Source organism: Protopterus annectens, chromosome 13.part0 (genome assembly GCF_019279795.1).
Source record: "Protopterus annectens isolate FY-2018-M chromosome 13.part0, PAN1.0, whole genome shotgun sequence".
Taxonomy (NCBI): domain Eukaryota; kingdom Metazoa; phylum Chordata; order Ceratodontiformes; family Protopteridae; genus Protopterus; species Protopterus annectens.
Window position 1 is genome coordinate 315991461 of NC_056747.1, and position 17059 is coordinate 316008519.

Sequence of the window (17059 nt, forward strand, 5' to 3'; positions counted from 1 at the left end):
CATGCTGATTTCTTTCCATTCTACTTTCAATGTAGTCCTTGAGTTCCATGCGCAAATGGTCTGGCTTGTTTATTGCAATATCAAGAGTCTGAAGATAGGCGGTCATTCCTGCAGGAATCATTATTTGATATATTCTTCTCCATGCAAGGAATTTCTTCATGTCTTTAGCACGAGGAGTGCTGGCTGAATCCCAGACTAGCAGACCTCTTTCGCCACCTCGCAAAACAAGTGGCAGCATTATATCGACCCACTTCCTTATAACTGCTTGTGTGCACCAGGCATGTTCGGTTTCAAGAATGTAAATGCCTGAAACACGTACAATCTTATCTTTCTTGCCCTTACTAATGATTAGAGATGGGTTTTCTTTCCATGCAGACTAGTTGCCAAAATACAGGTAACACGTGCTCTTTTGTAACCAGTGGAGGGAATGTAGATTTGATAAGGCACCCCTCTGATCAGTTGTTTGAGATCTATGGCCCATAAACTGCAGTTTCATTCATAGCAATCATGTTGGAGGGTTGGTACTTGGGAAACTCTATGCCATCAACAAAGGACTTTAATGCGAGTGCACGTTTAATAACTTCAGTATCTTCCAGCTTGAACAGTGTTGCTGTTCTTTTTAGAGACCGTTCATATTGCTGAAGGAAGCCATCCAGCCAATGTTGTGATGCTTTGAAATTCCTATGGGGATATTTCTAACTGTGGTGCCATTGCAAGGGCAAATGCTTGAATATCAGCCCTGCGTGCAACCTAAGCATTTGCTCTCCTGTTAGCAATCCATTCACAGATTATGTCTTCCAGCTCAGAAAATAATGGTTGCTGACCCGGTCCACACTTACACTATTTAGCATTTCCCTCATTAGCCTGTTGACTGAGGTTATCGTAAGCTGCATGCCATTTTCGGACCATTCGGAGATCCAACTTCTCTTTGCAGAAAGCCATCAAATTATTTCCCCGGGAGTTCTCTGCTATTCTTTTCTTGTACTTGACGGAATAGCGCTTTCTTTTTGCACTCATCTTGTCTGGGGGGTTAACTGAAGACTTAGGAGATCGGAGTGGCAACATAAAATGGCGACTGTTAATAAGACACAACAGCCATTCGTTATCGAGTGTGCAAGTTTTACATGCATTGTCTGTACTTTGACCAATCAAAGTACACTTGCCAGTGTTTATGGGCCAAAGATCTCAACCATCATGTGTGAGTGAGGATTAATTAGGGTTACAATAAGAATTGTGGAGGACTCCCAGGGAAAGAATATTGCAACTTTCTGCAAATAGAAGAAGTTGGGTGTCCAAATGGTCTGAAAACGGTGAGCAGAAGTTGGGTGTCCAAATGGTCTGAAAACAGTGAGTAGAGTACAATAACCTCATTCAACAGGTGTCAGTAATATTATTTTATAATTCCAACACATCCGCCATGTGTTGTTGACAATCTTAACTGGGGCTTATATTTGGGGTAGGGCTTATATCATGACTACCCTGGAAAACCATGCTAGGCCTTATTCTCTGGTTAGATCTTATTTATGGGGAAATTGTGTGTGTGAAAAAAAAAAAAAAAATATATATATATATATATATATATATATATATATATATATATATATATATATATATATATATATAATGTACATTTTTATTACATGACATTTACCATGAAAGTCTGATTTGGGCTTGAGACCCCTTTTCAGGGAAGCACAGAGAGAAAAACTCTACATTTAAATACAAGAAGACCAAGATACAAGATTATCAAAAGAAAAATATAATACCCCCTCATAAATCATAGAAGCAAAATGCACAAAAAATTCCTTTTAAAATAATATGATTATGAAATGTGCAGGAATGACAGAAAAATAATAGAAAAATATCAGTAAGTGACAATAGTGAAAAGGTGACTAACAGAGAGGGTGTGTGTGTGTGTGTGTGTGTGTGTGTGTGTGTGTGTGTGTGTGATTTTGGTGCTGAATTCAGGGTTGTGTTACAAATCTCTGTTTGCCTATACCTTACTTGGATAGAAGGAAGTTTATCTCTTCACCTGTGAGAGAGGGGGAGCTTTGAGCAGCTTATCTGTCCCTGGAGGAGTGGTTTCAGCCTAGAAAGTAGTAGTTTATTGGCCATTTTGGGCGAATTTCTATCTTTCATTTCCCTGCTATAAATACCGTATTTACCTGGTTTTGCGTGCTGGGCAGCGCCGTTAGCTAGGGTAAAACTATTCCCGGCTCCACAAAGTGTCCTCTTCAAATTTTCCCTTGGAACTAGACAAACTTTCAACTTAAGCACTCAAGCCATTCATTTCTCAGTCTGGCACTTGCTCAAAACTTATAGCAAGCACTTATAAACCCTATCACTAGACCCTCCTGTACTGTACAGAAGGACAAGGCTCTCTATTCGAACTTACCAGTCATCTAGTAAAACCATTCACTGTACCTATCCAGGCATGTCCAAAGGGCAGTTTCAAGTGTACTCTCCAGTCCAACTGCTGAATCTGGGCATTTTGAGGCAATGTTACAACTGCCTCATGTACACAGACAACCCCCTCCTCCTACCACCAAACACTAATACATGTGAAGGATGCAATTATACAACCAAACTGGAGGCTAAGCTCTCTCAACCAAAGACTGGATCAGACTGTCAAGAGGAGAAGGGAAATACTTGCATCACACCACCAGTCTCACATGGACCCATTAAACCAGCACCGGCAAAATCCCACATAAATACATGAAAACATACTCAGAGGCTCTAAATAAAAATCTGCAAAACCAAAAGAGACGTCCAAAGCAAACATCCAAGCAACCTCCACCCCCCCGACACAAACCCTGAAACACATACTTCACAAAACCAGTGTGCCATGCAATCACAGCCCTTAAGGCAAAATAACATACCCAGCATACTAGTAATAGGTGACTCTATAGTCGGGCACACTGACGTCCCACTCACTAGGCTGAATAAGGAGAAGGTTACTGTTAAGCTGCCTTTCGGGTGTCCGCATCCGCTGCATAACACAAGCACTCAGGTCACTCCAGAACAAGTACAAATATGACTGTCATTGTCCATGTTGGTGTGAATAACCTGAGCCATACCTCCCTGGACTACATGAAAAGAGACATGGAAGAGCTCTCTGATCACATAGCCCAGGCTGGTTTGACCCTGACCCCAAGTAGCATCCTGCCCTCACAAAGAATGATAAGACGGCATAAAGAAAAAGTTCTCTGTTTCAACAATTGGTTAAGTTTCTGGTGTCATTCAAAGGGGATCCAGTGTCTCCGCCTGGGATGATATGCTCGACAAGCCATGCTGCTTCGCTAGAGACTGCTTGCACCGGTCACCCTTAGGCTTTCGAATACTGGCCAAGGCTCTTGCCACCCCAATAGTGCCTTTTTTAGTCAAGGCTCAAAAGACAAATCACCGTCGTAAATAGCACAAGTAACAAAAAAAAATGACGGTAATGCTACTCAGTGCCAGAAGTCTAAACCTCAAAATGCACACATTTGAGGCACTCCTCAGTATGGAGACAATTGATATATGTGCAGTAATAGAAACCTGGTGTAAGGCTCCAGAGAGCACCCCAGCACTACCAGGCTACAACCCATACATACATTTTGGCCACAGAACATAAACCAAAATACAAAAGGTGGGGGCATATCCATATTCATCAAGGATACCCACACCTCCAAGTTAGTGGCACAGCACGATGTTTCAGTGATCATCCATGTGCAACTAACAATGGGCAAAACTGCAATTCAAATTGTAGCTTGCTACAGATCACCCACCATGTCAGAGGACCTCCCATTCCACATTTCTGCAAACACTGGGAAGCATAAAGGTCCTACCAAACACCCTAATATTTGGGTGATTTCAATTACCCAAACATTAACTGGGAGAACTACTCTAGTACCAACTCCCTTGCCTAGCATTTCCTAGAATTTGTAAACTCAAACACCCTGGTTCAACTGGTCATCACTCCCACCAGAGGTGACAACATATTGGACCTGGTCATCACCAACATGGGCGACCGGTGTTCCACACCAGAGTTCAACCCCTTGCTGGTTAGATCTGACCTTAATAAAATCACTTTGGATATCCACATTCCACCCCCACCCCCGGACAAGAAAATCACCATGAAAAACTTTTCAAAAGCAAACTTCACGTTACTTAAGACTGAAGTGGAAAGTTTTAAAGCCCCCATGCTGAAGGATAACGCCATCCAAGCTGCAAAATTCTTTACTAATGCCTTCTACAGGCACCTACAAGAATGCATGGATTGTGCCATCCCAAGCAAAACCAAGACTCACTCCTCCAGGTAAAGTAAACTAGTCTGGTGGATCCTGCAATAAACAAGCTATACAGTAGAAGGAGGAAACTAGTACAGAAAAGAGTAAAATCCCAAGAAGGGAAGACCATCCCTGATCGGTATCAGCAAGAAACTACGATCCGTCATAAAGTCATCCAAGGCGAGCTTTGAAAGAAAAATTGCCAAGGACTCCAAAGATATCCACAAGCCATTCTTTAGCTATGTCAAGAATCTAAGTGGCAATGCTCAGATGTGCTCAAGAGTTTGTGCAGAATGGCACAAAATACACTGAACCGATCGATATCTCCAACATCCTGGCAGACAGGTTCAGTGCAAACTTCACCCCCCAAAAGGGCCCCTAACCATACTAGAAGAATGTGAGTCCTGAAGTCCTGAAATCACAGTTAATACAGCCTCTCCAAAGCCAAAAACATGGCATCATTGGGACCAGATGGTGTCACCTAACCATACTAGAAGAATGTAGAGTCCCTGAAATCACAGACACTCAGGTTAATACAGCCCTCTCCAAAGCCAAAAACATGGCATCATTGGGACCAGATGGTGTCCCAGGCTGCATCCTACATGAGCTCAAAGACAAACTAACCCCTCACCTAAGCACACTGTTCAAACTCAGCCTCTCCACAGGCTACGTACCCATAGAGTGGTACACGGCAATGGATATTCTGCTTCACAAAGGTGGAGCCACAACAGACCCTGGGAACTATCATGCTATAAGCCTGACTAGCTTGGTCTGCAAGGCTATGGAGTGCATCATCATGGAACTCATTAACAGAGACATTGGGAACCTCCAAACACTGGACCCTACCCAGTTCGGCTTTAAGGGCAGATCATGCCTCCTAAACCTGGTGGATTTATATGAGATGGTTACCAAGGCTATAGACAAGGGAAAGGTGGTACACACAGCCTACCTAGACCTCACTAAGGCCTTCAACACCATTCCCCATTCTGGTATTATAGACAAGCTCACCAGCCTGAACATAAACCTCTATGTCACAAGATGGGTTGCCAACTGGCTCACGGACAGAACCCACATGGTAAAAGTTGCGGGAGCTAGGTCTGACTCTAAACTGGTTACAAGTGGCATTCCCCAGGGCTCAGTCCCAGGACCCCTCCTGTTCGACGTATACTTCTCAGAGGTACAGGCAAGCACAGGAGGACTATGGCTGACCAAGTTTGCAGACGACTGCAAACTAGGGGTTATAATTCACTCCCCAGCTGACACAGACATCCTCCAAAAGGGTCTCACTGAGACGGACACCTGGTGTCAAACTCATGGCCTCAAGCTAAATGCCAAAAAGTGCATAGTCATTCCCTTTGGAAAAAACAAAGTACCCACAAACTACCACATAGGTGGTAGTCCCCTAAATACGGAAGATGTTATAAGGGATCTGGGGACCCAAGTAGATAGTAATCTCACCTTTGATAATCACATTGCCAAAGTGGTTAGAAAATTCTTCTATGTGGCACACCTAATCACAAAAGGGTTTGCATCCAGATCAAAAGAGGTCATTGTGCCCCTCTACTCATCACTTATCAGAACCATGATAGAGTACAATGCCCAATTTGGGATGTACCTTACAAGACACCAGCAACAGCTGGAAAGACCACAGAAGTACCTCACCAAGAGGATCACTGGCCAAAAACAGATGCCCTATGCAGCTCGACTGAAGAAACTCCAGCAGTACTCTGTTGCATACCGCCTACTCAGAGGTGATCTCTGCCTGACATACAAGGCCATGTCCAACCCAGAATTGATGAACATGCTCCACCTAAAGAAAACCTTATACCCTCGAGCCACATGCTCTAGTGATCTAAACCTCACCACAACAATAAATAGTATGTGCTGGATGGATAGATTCCTGTCCTAGAGACTTCCCATGCTTTGGAACAAGATTCCAATCTACATTAGGCAGAGCTCCTCACTAACACTCTCTTCAAAAGAAACCTTGACGAGTGGATGGGAAGCAAAGTATATCCTGGGGATCACTTCAGTGGCTCTGCTGGACAGATGCACAGGGAACTAATCTAAGGGGGTGGCGAAAGCAAACACATTCTGGCTAGGCTTATAAATGCCTTCGGACAGATAGCCTAGTACCTACCTATGTAAGTAAACTGCAAAGTTATTTGGAGAAAACTCCCTTTCCTTCAATTCTTTGCAGCAAAACCAAGTTTAAGAAGTGAAAAGGGAATAGCTGAAGGGAAGCTGGTGTAAGGAGGGATGCGTTGCTCTACATGGGGATGTTGCTTACCTGGCTGTGCACATATTCAGTGTGTAAAGAAAATCGTATGTAAACCTTAACTTTGCCGCTAATTTGTAAAAAGTCTTTCCTTACTAGTACCACTACAAAAGACACTTGATAGAGTGTTTTGCAGGTCTGTGGTATGTGTTCATCTATCTAACCCCTTAACGCAAATCCTAAACCATTAATAGCCCACACATCACTAACTCTATCCCCTTACCTAGCCCTTACCCTAACCAGCAAACAAGTACAGCCAAAAAATCTATATCAGATTTATTGATCCTTGTCCATATGATGTAAAATGCACTCTGCAAAGAACAACTTTTTTGTGTAAATATCCAAACACACTCTTTGATCAAGTCACTGTTTGACAGAATGCCTGGTATTCGTATACATTAAATACGCATGCATACACACACGCCTTGCCTATGTCCTCCTATGCAAATTCAATTCACTGCTCTTCCTGTTGTATCACCTTACTAACTACAAAGTAATGATAACATCAATATTTATGTCACTCACCACAAGCTAATTCAATAACATTATCAACCTTTACTTTGTGCCAGTGGTTCAAATGTAGTCCAATGACTCGCCCAACCCCATTTTAATCCTTCCTCTTGCCCTGTTATAAGCACCATACTTGATCACTAACTTCCAAACCATGACCTACAGTCATTCAGAAAACAACTCCTAGACATCCATAAACCACACAGTTTATTTGAGCTCGGTCTGTACTTTCTGTAGTTAAAACCTGGAATAGTATCCTTACATCTATCAGTTCAGTACCAAATCTCAGTACCATTCAGCCTCTAAAAAGCATTTCCCTTTAATTCCTGTCTCTCAATACTTTTCACCATTCTGATTACTTGGAAATAACTTTACCTGTCCTCTAGTACTCTACTTTTTAATTACTCTAATTTTATCACCGCTTTAAGTGCAGTATGAAGTACATCCTCCAGGGCTACCCTAATAAAATTAATCTAAGTTAGCATTTTTATATAGTGTGTGATACTTGTACAGTTTCTGTTGTGCCAATGCAGCATTCAGTTGATGGTATCAGTTTGGGACAGTAGTGTGGGAAATACCCTGGCTTAAGGCAGTGACTGTGCAGCACATTTTAATATTCCCTGGGACACAGACTGTCAAGTCTGCACATTCTTTTACTTCTAAGCCCTCCGTCCAATCTCAGTTTCTGGTGCTCAGAATTATTAGGGCAGTGACATTTAAATGTAAATGCATTCCTTCACCAAGTCCTCTACATTAATATTAATTAACATATCCTAATTGCTTTTGCATAATTAATATTATGGTTAATATGTCATTAATAATCAGTGGAGAGTAAATGTAAAGTGAGGGCTGACATTAGCTATGCACTGACATTATTATGGGCATAACTATAAAGCCTCATTACTTACTTGACAGGTCATGGTGAGATGTTCTAGTTTCATGTAAGTCTTACAGTGCAGCTTAAGGAGGGCAGCGCTAGTGAATTACATTTTCTTCCATCTCTGTTTAAAAAAAAAAGCATCATTGCTGGTGGCAAAAGTGTGCTGAGCCTACATTATATTACCCATTTATTAAAACCTTCATTGATGTTATTCCTGATTTTCTTTTTTCTGCCTTTGAAGTTCTTAACATTAACACTTCAAATGCAAATTTACAAAAATACTTTCATGTGCTTTCGACAAGTAACCGGGAAACAGTTACAACTTCATGAAACTGCAGCATTGTGTTCAAGAACTGTGTTAGGCAGTAGCTTAACTTAACTATTTTTCACTTTTGTCCCATGAAGTGAGAAGTGTTTTGAGATGTGTTTTTATAAATTATTTGCTTTACTAATTCGGATGTTCAGTAGAGACTCTGGGATTCAATGCATCTCATTCCCATCTCATGACCTTAAAGACTAGACTGTGCTCTGAGGTCCTTTATTTAATACCAAGTGTTCACTCATAAACAAAAGTTTGTACCCTTGTACAGTCTTTCTCGCTAACAGCATGTTGATAATGAGACTGGTAGCTAGCCTGCAAATTGTGTCCAGGCATAAATATTTTGTGTCCTAGTTTATCTGCAATATGTAACTATGCATCTCAAATGTTTGCTAAGATAGTGACATAGTAAGTAAGCAGAAAACAGAAGCCAAATTACATCATTCACATGAGTACTGCAGATGCAGTACTCAAAAAAAAAAAAAGCCACAGAATGCCCCCCCCCCCCCAACTCTGCTTTTGTCTCCATAGTACATTTCGTTTAGCAAACCAGTTTCATTGCTATTTTATTTGTTTGTTCCTACCACAGCTGTTTACCGTAACCCAAGTTCTGGAACATGTATTCGATCATCTGCTCTGCCTTCTCCCATACCTGTTAAGCATTTCCCTGCCTGGGGCACTGATTCAAAGGGGTAAGTTTGAGAAGACTAGACCTGCACAGCTCAGTGCAGCACCATGCTATAGCTACAGTGACTTGTTTTGGTATGCTGTATCCACTGACTAAATATGCAAATGTCCTGGAACAGCCTCCTTGGTTTCCTCAAGTCATTTACCATCCTTGGCTGTACTATGCAACTTACTGAGAGAGGTTTCCTGTGAACCTCCTGCTCTGTTTGTATCCTGCTAGCCATCTCTTCCGGGATCAGCTTTACTAATTGATTCTGTCATTGGGGACACACTGAGGGCTCCATCTCTGCTCCTTTAAGCCACAGACCTGGCTGATTTGCTACATATAATTTCACAGTCTGGTAGAAATGTGTTGCAGCACAAAAAAAAAATTTAAATTGAAAAATGTTGTGCAGTTTTCTTACTTCTGGGGAATTTGTGTTTTTAATACACTAATATTTCTGTCTTTCATATAGTAGCTGACTTGTGGTACAACACTGGAGGGGTTTTGCACCTGTTATGTGATATAACATTGACTGTTGGGAGGTTTCATGCTATACACACACACTGCTGTAGATTTACTTCCTTACACAGGAACAGTTTTCTGCATAATTTTGTGAATGGATGCCTACAGCACATCTGATTCTTGGATGATCATGACGCACTTACAACATGAATGGGCGAAGTATGCAATAACAATTGTCCATTGACGCAATTATACTCTTTCACTGTTACACAGGTACTACACTACCAGAGGATGCATAGGGTTCTAGTCTTGTATTGCATTGTCTGACCATTTGTTAAAAATTCCTCCCACTCATAGTAATTTAATTATACTGGCAGAAGACTGCTGAGAAATTCCCAGATCTCACACAGTGACATGCATGGCGACCACAGGACTGTTGATGTAATTTCTCTGCCTCTTTCTTGCACTAAATGACCATTGCTAGGGGATTCCTGCATATCATACAAAATGATTATTACTGGGGCTTCCCATGCACGCAGCCATTGTTAAGGATTCCTGCTTCTTCCACTATATGACCGTTGTTGAGGGGATTCTTATGCTTCATGCCCATCACTGAGAATTCGTGCCTCTTGACGTCATCTGACCATTGCTAAGAATTCCTGCCTTTTACAATACATGAGCATTGCTGGGGGACTTTTCTCTCCCACTACATGACCATTGCTGGGGAGGTTCTTGCTTCTCCCACTACATGACCATTCCTGGGGAGGTTATTGCATCTTGCATAAAATGACCATTGCTGGCAGAATTCTTGCCTTTTGTACCACTATATTGTTGAGGCATTCCTACTTTTCACACAAAGCTGAGTACCGAACCGCTCAAATACTGTAAAAGGACTTTCCTTCTGTTTCATTAGCATTCCTTATATATTGCAGCAACTAAAGGGTGTAGGCTGCCCCTTATTTTTCTGGTAAAGGAGTTATTTTTCTACTTTTGTGGTTGGGTCAGAGACTCACCAGTGTAATACGGTATAGGTTAATGATATGGTATAACTTTTAACATATAAACTGGCCATATTTAACTTTCTGGGCCTTCAATGAACATGCCATATAGCTGTGTAAAAGCTTGCAGATTCACTGTGCATCACTGTGCATCAGAAGGCAGGATGAACCATTGCTCAGAGATTTACCTTCATTTGCAGAATTAGCATAAACTAGAAGCCACACAGTCTGGCAGTGCATACTTCTTTGACAATGGATCTGCTGAAAGTACTCAAATGTGCCCCCCCAAGAAACATGATGTGAAGAAAATGCTGATATGCACATTAGGCTGACATAATGGCTCGTCAGTAAATTGTTCCAAAAATCTTGTCATATTTCTTGTTGGCTGCACTGTAGACCCTCACTTTCAGCTGGAGTAGCATTGTGATTAACAGATTTGTCAGTTTCGATACTCTCCGTGGCTTATGATAGTGGCAGTAGACAAGACTTCATGGTTACAACAAGGCATGACGCACTGCCCATCTGTGCCATTTGCAAGCCATACACTTTTTCTTTACTGGTGAAGCTAAAGTACAAATGCACAGAATGGGTCTAAAATCTGTGCAGCTCAAGTCTTCACTTATGTATTCGGTGGCATACAAAGACATCAAGACCCTCTAAAATCCTGCCCCTCCCCTCCAACAGTAGTATTGCACATGGGGAATATATGAAGTTATGAATTTCTTTCTTAGGACTTTGCTCTGACTTATGCAACTAAAGTATAACTCAATAAAAAATATTCTAATGCTAAGTAAGGACAAAAGCACCCTTCCTGTTGTGCTATTTAAAGCTTCTACTTGTGTGCAACTTTCCTTGTCAGGTTAAAAAATAAGGGCTAGATCTAAAGAAAATGAATAAATCACTCGTCTAAAGAAGTTGCGTAAGGTGATATATTAATAAGGTGTTGTAAGATCTGGGCATCCTTTTTGTCAATATATTTGAATGAAGCCTTATCCACTGTCTGTGTCGTCATGGCCGTTTTACTGTTTTCCCATGCTTGAGTTACCATCACTATGGTTCTATGATTTTGTTTAACACACCTACATCCACATTCACTCACATAAATCTAGATCTGGTAGATTCTGGCACCAGCCAATGTCATGACAATGCTGAGTCAGCTACAGACAAACCTGTTAAGATATATAAGCATCCTTGTTTTCCCACTAGTTTGTCTTTGGTTGCTTAGCAAAAAGCATTGGTAATCACCAATGAGCAGGATGGTACAACAACAGTGTCGAGATAATGAACAGGAGTCAGTGTGATGTAACCATGCAGAAGTCCACCATTAAGAGAAAATGAGGGAACCAAACATGGCATGGAAAGGCACTTGGTCAGATGGAGTAACACCCCTGCCACCTTCAAGATAAACCTAGATAATTGATAGACTGGTAGAATTCCTCTTTCCCTCGTTGAGGCTAGGGAGAGCTTTTGAATAGGGTTTTTTTGCCTTGGCTTATAATGGTCTGCAGACTGACTGCCTAGTACTTTCCCATGAACCTATGAAGGGACAAATGGCAAAAGGCACAAATCAGGAGAGAAAGGTTGCAAGAAGTGTAGAATAAGGAGCGAATGAGGAATCGGGTGCAGCATGGTGGGGTGGGGTTCAACCAACACACAGGTGATAAGGGTGGTGGAACCGGGTAGAGGGATACTGCAGATGAGGTAGTGACACAAAAAAGGTAATTGGAGGTCAGAACCAGTGGGGGAGGGGGGTTGATGACTGAAAACTATCACTGAGGAGCTTAAGAATTTTATCATTCCCATTTCATTTTTCAGACTGATGAGCCAGGGGTAGTAGGCATCAGGTTCTCCTTCAGGTTTTATTTTGCTTGCACCATATAAAAATTAAGCATTAACTGTAACAACATTAAAAAACAACTCTTACTTTGTTTTTTTATGTACATATGGAAATTGGGGACTGGGTTGTCATGAGACTTTTGGGGGTCTGGAAAGTTTCTCTGGAGCCAGAGATGGCGACCCTTTCTAGTTAGGGACATTGACTGATGAAGTTAATGAAGTTGGTGTTTCCTTTTGTATAGCCACCTTTCTGACTCTAGTCTAACAGTCTAGTTTTTATTTTTCATTTTTGCTTGAATTTCTAAACGGGTCCATATTAAGTCTGTGAACGCTGCTTAATCGAACTGACTTAACTGAAATGACAAAATCACGGAACGGTGATTTTTTTTTTTTTTTTTTTTTTTTTTTTTCCCTAGGGGGGGAAAAAAAAAACACTGGGCTGTTTTCAGGACTTTGCCATTTCCTCCAATGTGGTGCTATCTTGAAGTGGGGGGGGGGGGCAAAGCCCCCCACTTTATTTATTTTTAAATGGATCAGTGACTTTTTTCCCCCAGTGAAAAGTTGCTGATCTATTTGACATTTTGTTTTTTTTTTTGTGTTAGTGGGTCGATTTTTATATAGCGTTCGCAGTTTAGTGCATTCACTTATATAATATAGATCCTTGTAAACTGCGAGAGTGAGCAGATCTGAAGACCGCTTTATTTTTTATATATTTAGTTCACCAGGGTAATGTACTCCTCAGAATTTGACCAATGTCAGACCCTGCCCCATTGTACATTATGACCAAAAGCAAATAAAAGCATTACCTATGTGAGCCTCCTATAGTCTGCCCTTTTACTTGTATTTTCTGACTCCAAGTAATGTCCAAAATCACACTCTAATTGCTACTTGTCCACATTGGAATACACTTGGTCTTTATACTTTGAGCCCTTAAATGTTGCTACAATGAATAGAAAACAATTCAATCCCCGTGAAATGCACTTTTTGCAAACAGTACTCAAACTACAGAATGAGAAAATGTAACTGAAGGAAGTTAGTGGAAACCACTTTTAAAGTCATGGGAGAGTAGAATCTTCCAGTAGCAGCCTGGGAGAGACCAAGGACAGAGAGGGATTATGCTTAGATTTAAATCTTGGTGCATGAGTGGGTTCAGCCAACTGTGGAATAATTTTAACAAAGATGGACACATTTCTGCATGTGTTCCTGACTAAAGGAGAAGGGGGTATGGGATGTCCAGGTAAAGATGCCACTAGATAAGGAGTGAGGGGAGGAGCACACCAATGGGAAATGGTTTGGGATTATCAGAAGCTGATTATGATGAACTGGAGCACAGAGACAGAGATGAGTTAAGAGATTGAGGCCTAATTGTGGAAGAAAACAAGCTGTGGGAATGGCTCGGGGATGCAGTATTTCTACCCAAGGACAAAAATGTCAGGAAAAATCAACAAAGAGAAGGCCAACATGGTTACAGAGAAAGTGAGGTAAGTAGAATAGGGATGGGGAGTTAAAGGAAGCACCATGAAATGAGGCAAGTAGAACTGTATCAAAGGAGATGAGAGTAACAAGGCATGGGATGAAGCAAAGCTGGAGGATTGTTTAAGCTCTTGACTCTAAGCCATCTTGAGTAATATTGGAGACGAAACGGGGAACATACACAGTCAAGTAAGGAAGGCTAGATATCACAGAAAACTGGGAGGAGCAATACTAAATGAAGGCTTGACCACCACTGCCCTTTTCCCTTTCAGCATGGCATCCTTCCTTTCAAAATCCTTGACTAAAGTGGTTAATGAGGCACCATTAGTAAGGAGATGATGAGATGGAATGCTTTCCTAAAAGAAGATGAAGCACATGCACCAGGAAACAGTCTTCAAGGGGTTCCGGGAATCTTGCCAGAATCTTGGTATATTTCCTGATAAATCCTTTGACTTTTTGTCTTTTTGAATTGTCGTAGGACTGGGAGATGGCAGACTATGGTACCCTTGTCCAAGTGACTATAGGCCTGTTAACTAGCCTCAATGACGAGAATGTTTTAGAAAAAGTTCTGAAAGAAAGAGGGTTAATTTCCTAGAGGGAAGTGTATCCAGAACAAATACTAGCATGAGTTCTAGACCAGACGAAGGTGTCAAAAAAACTGGTCCCATTGTATTAGTTATGAGAAAACTTGATAAAGGAGCACCAATAAATGTGATGGACCTGGAGTTCATCAGTCCTTGGGTCAGTTCTATATAAGAAGCTGATAAGAAAGATGGATGTAGGATCATGCTTTGGGAGCTGGAATGCAACATGGTTATAGTAGGCCAAACAGTGTTATGGTGAGATTGACAATGATAGCACTAAGGTAAGTTACTACTGGAGTACCAAATGGGTTAAGCCGGAGTCCAATATTTGTTGTGCTCACTTCACACAAGTATCTGATGGCAGACTGGCCAGGATCAGCCTGTATACTGATGACATAAGGTTAGTTGCAGCAGTGGAGGATGGGGGTAACAACCTAAGGAATGAGAGAGGGGGAGAGATGCTAACAATGTGGGCTAAAAAGTAAAAGCTGATGTTCATTACAGACAAATATGAAACTGCTTATCTGGTCTACAGGAACCTTGGATTAGTGGCATGAAGTATCGGACTGAGAAGTGGAATTGATGGCAACATTGCAAGAATGGAGTCTGCAAGTATTGGAATCCAAATGATAAAAAAGGGGAGCCAGCTAACTATGGCAATTCAATATTTAATCATATTAAGTCATGTAAAAACATGAAGCAGAAGCAAATAGACCGGTTTCAGCTATAAGACACAGCCTTCATCATTGTAATACAAATCATTGATTCCGTTGCTCCATTTTATATTTAACATGTTATCAAAGTTGAAGCTCATTGGTCATTCAAAAATACTCATTGAGACCAGGTGGAAATAAACCACCCTACTTAATGATCCATTTCTTTTCCTTAGTATTTAATATTGTGTGCCATCTGGCTTTATTAGTCTTGCTGCCCATGACTCAATCAATAACCATGAATCTGAAATATGCATTCCTATGTGTCACTGCCTGTTTGTTTGTAGAGAGCATTACTAGTATTTTTGGTTCTGATGTCACTGTAGTGTTCTGATATTCGTAACCTTAGAGGTCCAGAGGTTTGACCTACATAAAACGCTGAGCAGGTGCATGTTGAGATAGATGACCGAATCGGTACCACAACTGGCAAAGAACCTGATGTCCTATACATTTCCAGTATTCTTACTAGTAAACTGCTTGGATTTAGTAACCCTCTCACAATAGGTGCAGTGTCCACAAGTGACACAGCCCACTAGTAGATCACCAGTCAAAGTTCTTTGTGTAGGATCTTGTTTGGTCCTGGAGCTGTGTTTGAAGTGGCTGAAGTGTTATCCTAAATTTCTGCCTCTTCAAAAAGAAAAAAGGCATCTGTCCTGTAGAAATCCCAAAAGCTTGCTATCTGCTAAGAGGATGATCCAATGCCTTTGGACACTTTAGTAACACGTCGGTATTCCTCCCATACGTAGCTACCAAACGAATCGCTGATTCATTCCCTGTTTTTTTTTCTCCTTGTACCTCAGAAGATCTCACCTATCTAATGTAGATACCCAGTTTCTGGCATTGAGGATGTTACCCATTTCGTAATCCCTGTCTTTGAATCTGGTTGTTAAGTTCGCCTTAAAATTTTCATAGGTGGCTGGATGTGAACATATGCTCCTCATCTATAGAAAATGAGTATTTATATTGTGGGTATTTCTGATAGACCTCTGTTTCTAGGTTGTGATCAACATTCCTGGTAATCAGAACATCCAAAAAAGTGATTTTTTGAATGTTATAATTAGCAGTAAACTATATACCCCATTTGTTGTCATTGGGGTACTCCAGAAACACCATTAAATATTGCTCATCAGATCTCCATACTAGCAAACAGTCATCAAGAAAATGTCTCCATATGTCAAATTCATCTAAACAAATGTGTGTGTTGTCATAATTCATATGTTCCTCTAAATGGGCCATAAAAACGTCAGCATAAATGGGGGCAAAGGATACTTGCACTTTGACATTAAGTGCATAATGGCAGCAGTCAATATCATGCTTTATTTTTACTGGATAAGGCTCCAGATACCAAGAGGCAATGATCTCACATTATCGGGCCCTGCTCAGGCCACATGCATGCATTTCAGATGGTGTCACAAGGACAACAAATTAGGTTGCTGGAATGAATATGGAAGAAAACTACCAAAAGGGTACATAAAACAGAGACAAAACACTAGAGCCCAAGTAATTTCTGACATAAGACTAGAAAAACCGGGAAGTGGGCATGATATAGGTGTGTAAGGTTGTGCTGGGGAAATAGGAATCCCAAAGATAGATTGGGATGGAGGAGAAATTGTCAGCAAACTGGGCTAGCTACTCCATGGTTGTGGGAACATGGAATTAGTCCACTAAAATGGCATGGGACACATGCTAAAGAGATAAATTGGAGAGGTAGCAGAATAAAGGGCAGACTAGATAAGTTCACTGTCTCCTTCTCTAATAGGAGTGGAGATTTGCATTTGTTACATTTGCCAAGAAGGTTTAAGATTTCCAATAGCTGTTCAGTGCCTATGCAAAAAGCAATAGTTTTCATTTCTAAATCTGTTACATTCTGTGAACCTCTCTTCTACCAAAATAAGCTTTAAATGCTCAGCACCAAGCCAGAGACTGTGTACCCCACATTTTCCTGTGGCCACTTTTGAAGGGCACCTCTTAGATTAGAGCTGGATTGTTACACACTTTTGAAGTCTGGTTCTAGAACAGATGTTCTGTGTTGAAAAAAACAGCATTGCCATCTAGTCGGTACTTCAAC